The sequence below is a fragment of the Phoenix dactylifera genome, chromosome 4 (assembly GCF_051530095.1).
Source record: "Phoenix dactylifera cultivar Ajwa chromosome 4, Ajwa_hap1_PhDact_Kaust_v1.1, whole genome shotgun sequence".
NCBI classification, from domain to species: domain Eukaryota; kingdom Viridiplantae; phylum Streptophyta; class Magnoliopsida; order Arecales; family Arecaceae; genus Phoenix; species Phoenix dactylifera.
Genome location: NC_143193.1, coordinates 45,653,276 through 45,660,219, shown reverse-complemented (window position 1 = coordinate 45,660,219; position 6,944 = coordinate 45,653,276).

Sequence of the window (6,944 nt, the reverse complement as noted above, 5' to 3'; positions counted from 1 at the left end):
TGGCAACTGACAGGAATTTCTCATAAAGAGATTTATACACTTAGCCTCACGACCCAAGGTTGAGTTGAAATGGTTTTATTTTTTGGGATTTCTGCAAGCATGCCCCTGCCCATATGTGATTTTGCATATATACCCCTGTACTATTTTATTTTGGACAGGTGTTTTTTTGTGAGGATGCCCCTGCCATTTGCTTTTATCACCAGCCATGTCAGAAGCCATTGTCCATGAAAAGGACTATTTTGCCCTTCCATTGGTAGGTCACCATTTCAGGGTTTTGCATATATAGTAGAGATCACAATAAAAGGACAAAGTAGTCCATTGCATAGATAATGGATAGTTCTGACATGCCTGGTGAGAGCAAGGAAAAAAACAATTTTCAGTGACATCTATGTAAAATCAAAAATGACAAGGATATGCATGCAAAAAGCTATACATGCTAAAAGCTCTTATTTTTTCTTATTTCTTAAAAGATTTGAAATGGTAATAGTTGGAGTCTCTATGCTACATGGATATGCTTTTCGTTCTAATCTTGTGGATCCTACAACATTTCTGTACTACTAAAGTTATAGTTGTTCATAGTATGATTGTAATACATGAAAATGACCTTCTTAAATCTGATTTCACAAAGCTAAATTTTGCAATTGAGAAACAACAAGAGAACATACATAACAAGAAGAAATAGAGAACAGCACTACTCATCCAAGTTCCACATAATATATTCAATTTTTTCATGTGATTCACCCAAAATTATTATATCTATGTGCCCCAGATTCCTCCATGGATGCTATAACTTTAAGCTATCTTGTAAATTCTTACCTCTTGATAGATTCTAGAATGGTAACACATTTCAAGGAGAAAATACGCTAATAAACCATCTCTTAGTTTTTCCTCTTATATTTGTTGGTTTAAGTCCTGATTTTTCCCCCCATATCTTTGATGGATTTTTCATGTTGTAAGGACTTGCAATTTTTATTGTCTGAATAATTCCTGAATGTTCAACTTGTCACTATGTACAGATCCCTTAAATCGGAGCCTCTGTAATCACTTTCTACTGACATTCAACCTACAAAAGAAATTCCTAAGATTATCAGCTTAGTCTCAACCAACATTTTCCCAGAAATGTCACATTAGAACTACAGCAATCAACCTGCAGGTAAGACAAAATGTGCCTCTGTTCATATCACCTTAAGCAAAGCAATTTGTAGCGAGAAGCTAAGCAGCATTAACTTGGGACAGTATGAGACAACCTTAGCCTAGCCTATCCACATCTGACTCTCCCTTTGCGGTGGTTTACACTCCAGTTGAGTGGAAAGAAATTAATTGATGTAGTGTTGACTCTCTATGCCCAAATTTTTAACCATGTCAAACTCCGAACTTTGGGAGAAAAGAAAGCGTAAACAAAAAGTCTTCCAACATGTCACTTTTGTACGAGCACAACGTTTAGATTCTCATCGAAAAGATCTTCATTAAGATCCATGCTGACAGGCTGACAGCTGAGAATGGTGGACCTAAATGAGGTAGGTTTGCTCTTCCACTTATTCTACTTTAAATATAATAATTCCAATACATACCAACACTACTTCAATGGCCTCTTAGCCTTTTTCTTTCCTTCACTTAAACAGCATTGTCCAAGCCATGTAAATCCCACTAAAACCACTTGAGTATGACAATGTCCTATCCTGTAAGCCTAGGTTTGGGTGCTTCTAGTGCTTTATTGAATTGTATCTTTGTATTTGGAAAAGGCGTTCAGCTCAAAATGATTACTCCACTCAATTATCTCATCTTTATTGGCGTCTGTCTTACTTCTCTCCCATTCTTTTGCTTAGGGAAATTATGTCTGCCATTTAGCCCAGCCACTCCATGACATTATTGCCTAATCTGAAAGGAGAGGATGGAGGAGGACCACCATCTTAAAAGAGATCAGAGAATAGAGAGTCTAGTGCGCCACTCTCCACTTGAGATAAAAGAGTTTCTCTTATGTGATAATCTAGTTCCAGTATAAGGTTCTACCAGAACCATGTTCTCACTACCTGGTCATTAACCACCGAGATACCTCTTCTGAGCAGTCAGAGCATACTTAGCTCATAGATCTTTATAGAATGGCTGAAAAAGAAATACCAGTTACTTAGAATTAGACTACAAAGATGTAGTGAAATGATCAATACATGCATGAAAGATGATAACCACCATGCAATAATGCATACAGAGAGATAGTCGGAGAGGAATGGGGTATAAGACACTTTCTCCTCTCCCTAATTTGAAACCCCTTTAAAGAACATAACGTGTAGGCTAAATGTCGTATTATAGTGCATGCGTAGGAGATATCAATAAAAGATGCAAATGAAAAGAGATTGAAAAGAAAACAAATAAGAATAAAAGAATATATATATATATATATATATATATATATATATATATATATATATATAGAGAGAGAGAGAGAGAGAGAGAGAGAGAGAGAGAGAGAGAGAGAGTAGTCCAGATATAGGATTCTGTTGCTGGAAATTGGACCTGGGGGTAACCACTGGCTGAGAAGGAGGAGCTCCGGTGTAGAAAGTACATCGGCGGGGTGCATCCTCCGAGGGACCTGCAAAAAGTCGGTGGCCGGAGCTTCCGGCACCGGCCCTCCGATGCTTAAGTCAGAGGGGGCTCTATTTGGAGAAGGAGATGGACTGCATATGAGAATCTAAAAGTCAGAATCCGACCCCCCTGAAGGGGAAGAAGTTCCTCTTTTATAGGAGGGATACAGGGTTACCTGTGATGTGACTGGGCAAAGCAAATGAGTTACCGTCATGATTGGGCGTGATCGTGTGAATTAATGAATTGCCATGGGTGACTAGACGGAGTTGAGTGAGTCAACTGGTTGCTGTAAATGGCCTGAGGTTTTGAGTAAGCCGAAGATCCCTGGAGAGCATGCGCATTTATTGTTGAGTAAGTCGGAGATCTGTGAAGGCCATGCGCATTTATTGTTGAGTAAGCCGGAGGTCTGCGGAGGCCATGCGCATTAATTGTTGACAGTTGTTCAAGCGGAGATCACGGGACATGGCCCTGAAAGGCTTAGTTTCCGGCGGAGTGGAGGAGTTTGCCTCGTTCTCTGACTGGGTTCTCTTCAGGGTCGAAGTCGATCGGCTGTCGACTTGGCTAAGATCAGGGCTGCAGGGCCACAGGGCTCTGAGGTCAGGGATGCCGAGGTTGGGTGTCTTGAGTTCGGGCGCGTCTTGAGGTTGGGCGCCGTGAGATCGGGCGCTTTGAGGTCGGCGCGCTTCGGGGCAATCCATTTTTTTTCCAAGAGATCCCATAGGACCCTCGAGCACCTTTGTAAAATATAGCTCCTCCAGTTCCACTACTTCCTCACAGTGGAACATGACCCTCTCAAAACTTTCTGCCATTTAAGAATCAAATGGTAGGGTAGCCGGGCGATCTATTCTCTTTTCCTTTTCTTTGAAGTCAGGAACGGACCTTATTTTTTAATGAGGAAGGATTGCCTGGCTTATTTATCGTCGGGCAGGCTTTGAATGAGACCTTCTTTGAATGAGACCTTTGAATAGGATTGATTGGGGATATGAGCTAGCCACAACTTTGTCTCAAGGCTAGATAAAATGGAAGGTAATCATTGGGCTCTCGACTCCCCTTCAAAGAGGACAAACAGTGCCCACACCACTTGAACTCATTCTACCTTGTTCTTCATTCCAACTGATACGGCAATGCCACTTGCTTAAATTTGTGTCTAACTTGGGGCCCATGTACTTTGGTCCATAGGTCTAGAAGATGACAATGGTTGTGCTGATCATGGAGAGCAATTGTGAGACTAGTGGCCAGGGCCCAGTATTGGACTTCAAGTGCATATTAATGGGTGCTTTACTTGACAAAGAAGTCCTCTTGGCCTTAAAGTATAGTGTTGTGAGGTCTAGATTGTGGCTTGCACCGACTTCTCTTAGCTCCTTGGTATATGCTCCCAATGGCTAAGGGCTAGGGCTTAGGGTGGAGGATCTTACAGTGAAATTTAGCTAAGCTCTTGGAAAGATGACATATTGACAAGAGGGAGAGGACAGAATCTCATTATTCTAATTAGTAAGTAATCCATGCCTTTCTTGGGGAATATCTGTTTCCAAAGTTCAAATGAGCCAGGCACATGGTTTGCACCATAGAGTTCTAGCTTGATAGTATCCCCAGAGTCCCAAAAATGCATGTAAAACAAAAGGAAAGCTATGCGTGGTCCATGGGCAGACCATTGCCGCTGCAAGCCCCACCCAAAAGAATTATTTTTTAAGAACATTATTTGGATAAGACCATCTAACTAATCTATACATTAACCAGTGTAGAATCGCATCAAAACATTTGACCCATGTCACTGGGTACCTAATGCTTCCATCAACCATTTTGGATATATGTAGCATGTTTTCTCAAATCAAATATGAAGGGAAAATAATGCGGCATATGCGTAGATGATACCTAATTAGCTTGCATGTTATTGTCTCGTAACTACATGCAAAGCTACATCTTAGAGAAGACAATAGGCACATTGAGAGTCAAAACTAAGGATCTTAAAGAGATTAAGGCCTTGTTTAGATAATCCTGGTAGATTATCAGGATTGGAAACAGGGTCTCTAGCATTATAGAATATAAGGCCTAGCCCAGCCTATAGGATCTTTTTTTTTTCTTCTTGCGAGATTCGAGCTGGCCTATCTGGATGTATTCCTATATAGGTCTGAACCGGCCTATAGTCCTATAAATCCTGATGGATTGCACAAGATCATCCAAACAGGTCCTAACCTTTTCGTAGATATTGAATACTATCGGACATGTTAAAGCACTTTTCCTCGCACCAATTACGTCTGCAATATGATAAAAATGGTACCTAATTGAGATTCCAGTTGTGCTAGAAATTTCCTTATAAGGTTTTCTTTTTTTGGTGATGTATGTAACTATTGATTCAATAGTACAAGAATTGGCGGAATGCTTTGCATGAGAGTGCTGCACGTGCACTCATGGGCATGCGTTTGCATGGACGTGAGGGAGGGGAGGAGTATGATCCGTATCACCTTAGGCCTTACTATTATGCATTTTCTCTCGTAAGGGAAAAAAGATAAAAGAAAGAAAAGGATGATAGGATTTGTCCACGTACGCAAGAAACGTTAAGTGCAGAGCGAGCTGAGGATTTGTTGATTCATTTTAAAAGACTAGGATGTCCAATGATATGCACTCATAAATCCACCACATAGTTATTAATTTAGGTGGCAATTTATGATCCGACTCATCAACTCGACTTACGAACAATCCACTTTAAGCAGATTTGGATTTGTCATAAATGGTTTTGGGTCGTAAATGGGTCAACCCATCTAAACCTATTTATTAGACGGGTTAGGCTCGGATTTAAATCTTTGACTTGTTTAATCTGTTTTGACCTGTTTAATAATTGAATTGGGTTATGACCCGACCCGTTTAATCTGTTTGAAACTTGTTTAATCTGTTTAAAATCTGTTTCTGGCCTGTTTAACCCGACCCGCTTAACCTGTTAAATATGTTTAAATTCAATTTAACCTGTTAAAAACTTGTTTAACCTATTTAACCTATTTGACTCGACCTATTTAATAAATAAATTATATGGGTCGAGTCGGATTATTTGCTTAATAAATAGGACATATTCAGATTTAAAATTTTTACCTATCTAATAAACAGATCGGATTTGAGTTGATGAATTTTTGATCCGACTCATATTCAACTCGGCCTCACCTAGAACAAGTGATTGCGCCTAAATTAAAGTATGCCAAAGATAGTGGTCAAGCTTTTAACTTGTACCACTATTCTTCTATGCATTTCAGCCCTTGACACTGATAAAGATTGGGTGATGTCTAGAATTAGCAATAATAATGGTCAACCGAATTCTACTTGAATTGACTAAACCAACCAGAAGTTCTCAAAGTCTTCACCAAATTTGTCTGACTTATAACCAAAATATGCAGCAATTACTTGAGTACGGGCAGGGTCTGACTGTTGCTTAAATCGAGGATGGGGCTTCACTTGGATGCAGGTCTTCACTCACTCACTCTTAACTAATTTGTGCCCCTTGGTGGGAGCACATTGGTTAGGGTTATCTATTGGCCAAACAGTTGGGAAACACTTTCCAAGATTTTATTTTATTTTTCTGATAGACGACGCCTTCCAGGATTCAAACTTGGAACCTCCCCAAGGATGCGAGGATTGCAAAGTAATCTATGGTTATAGCCCAGCCTTCATTGCATATTTTACTAATGTGGGTGGCTTTACTAAATTAATTTGATGGACAGCATATTGATTTGCGGGGAGAAAAAAACATATAGAATCTTCAATTTCACATTTTTCTACTATGGATGACTTTACTAAATTAATATTTTGATGGACAGGGTTGATTTGATTTTTAAAAAAATAAGATACATGATTCTGTCATTAGTTAAAAAGTTAGCTAATCTCAAAAATGGACTGCAGCTTGGCTAGAGTCATGAGCACTCTCTACCAATTAGGAGGGACACAAATTTGGCTTGGAGGGAACTTGGCAACAGTTGTTTCTTGGATCAATAACTTATCAGATTGCTCACATCCTTATCTCCCTCTAATCATTTCATGCATTCCATAGAGAGGCAATGCATGAGGCAGCAAAGTATTTAAATAATCTATCTTCTTCTGGACGGCTTACAGATTTTACTCTTCTGTGACTCAACTCGCAAGAAGTAGGAATCCTCTGTAAACATTCAGTAGCCAAAATTTGGCATTGGTCCTACCATTAGTCCCCTATTCATGATACTACCTTGCCTTTGGATAAGGTGGGCAACCTATATGGCAGGTACGGGAGGGGAGGAAGATATAGAAGCTCTTTGGTGGTCTACATGCAATGCCTCGAAATCTGCGTAGAGTTGTTAATGTGCCCACCACTGCATGCTCCTTTCTCTTTCTCTGTCTCATTGATC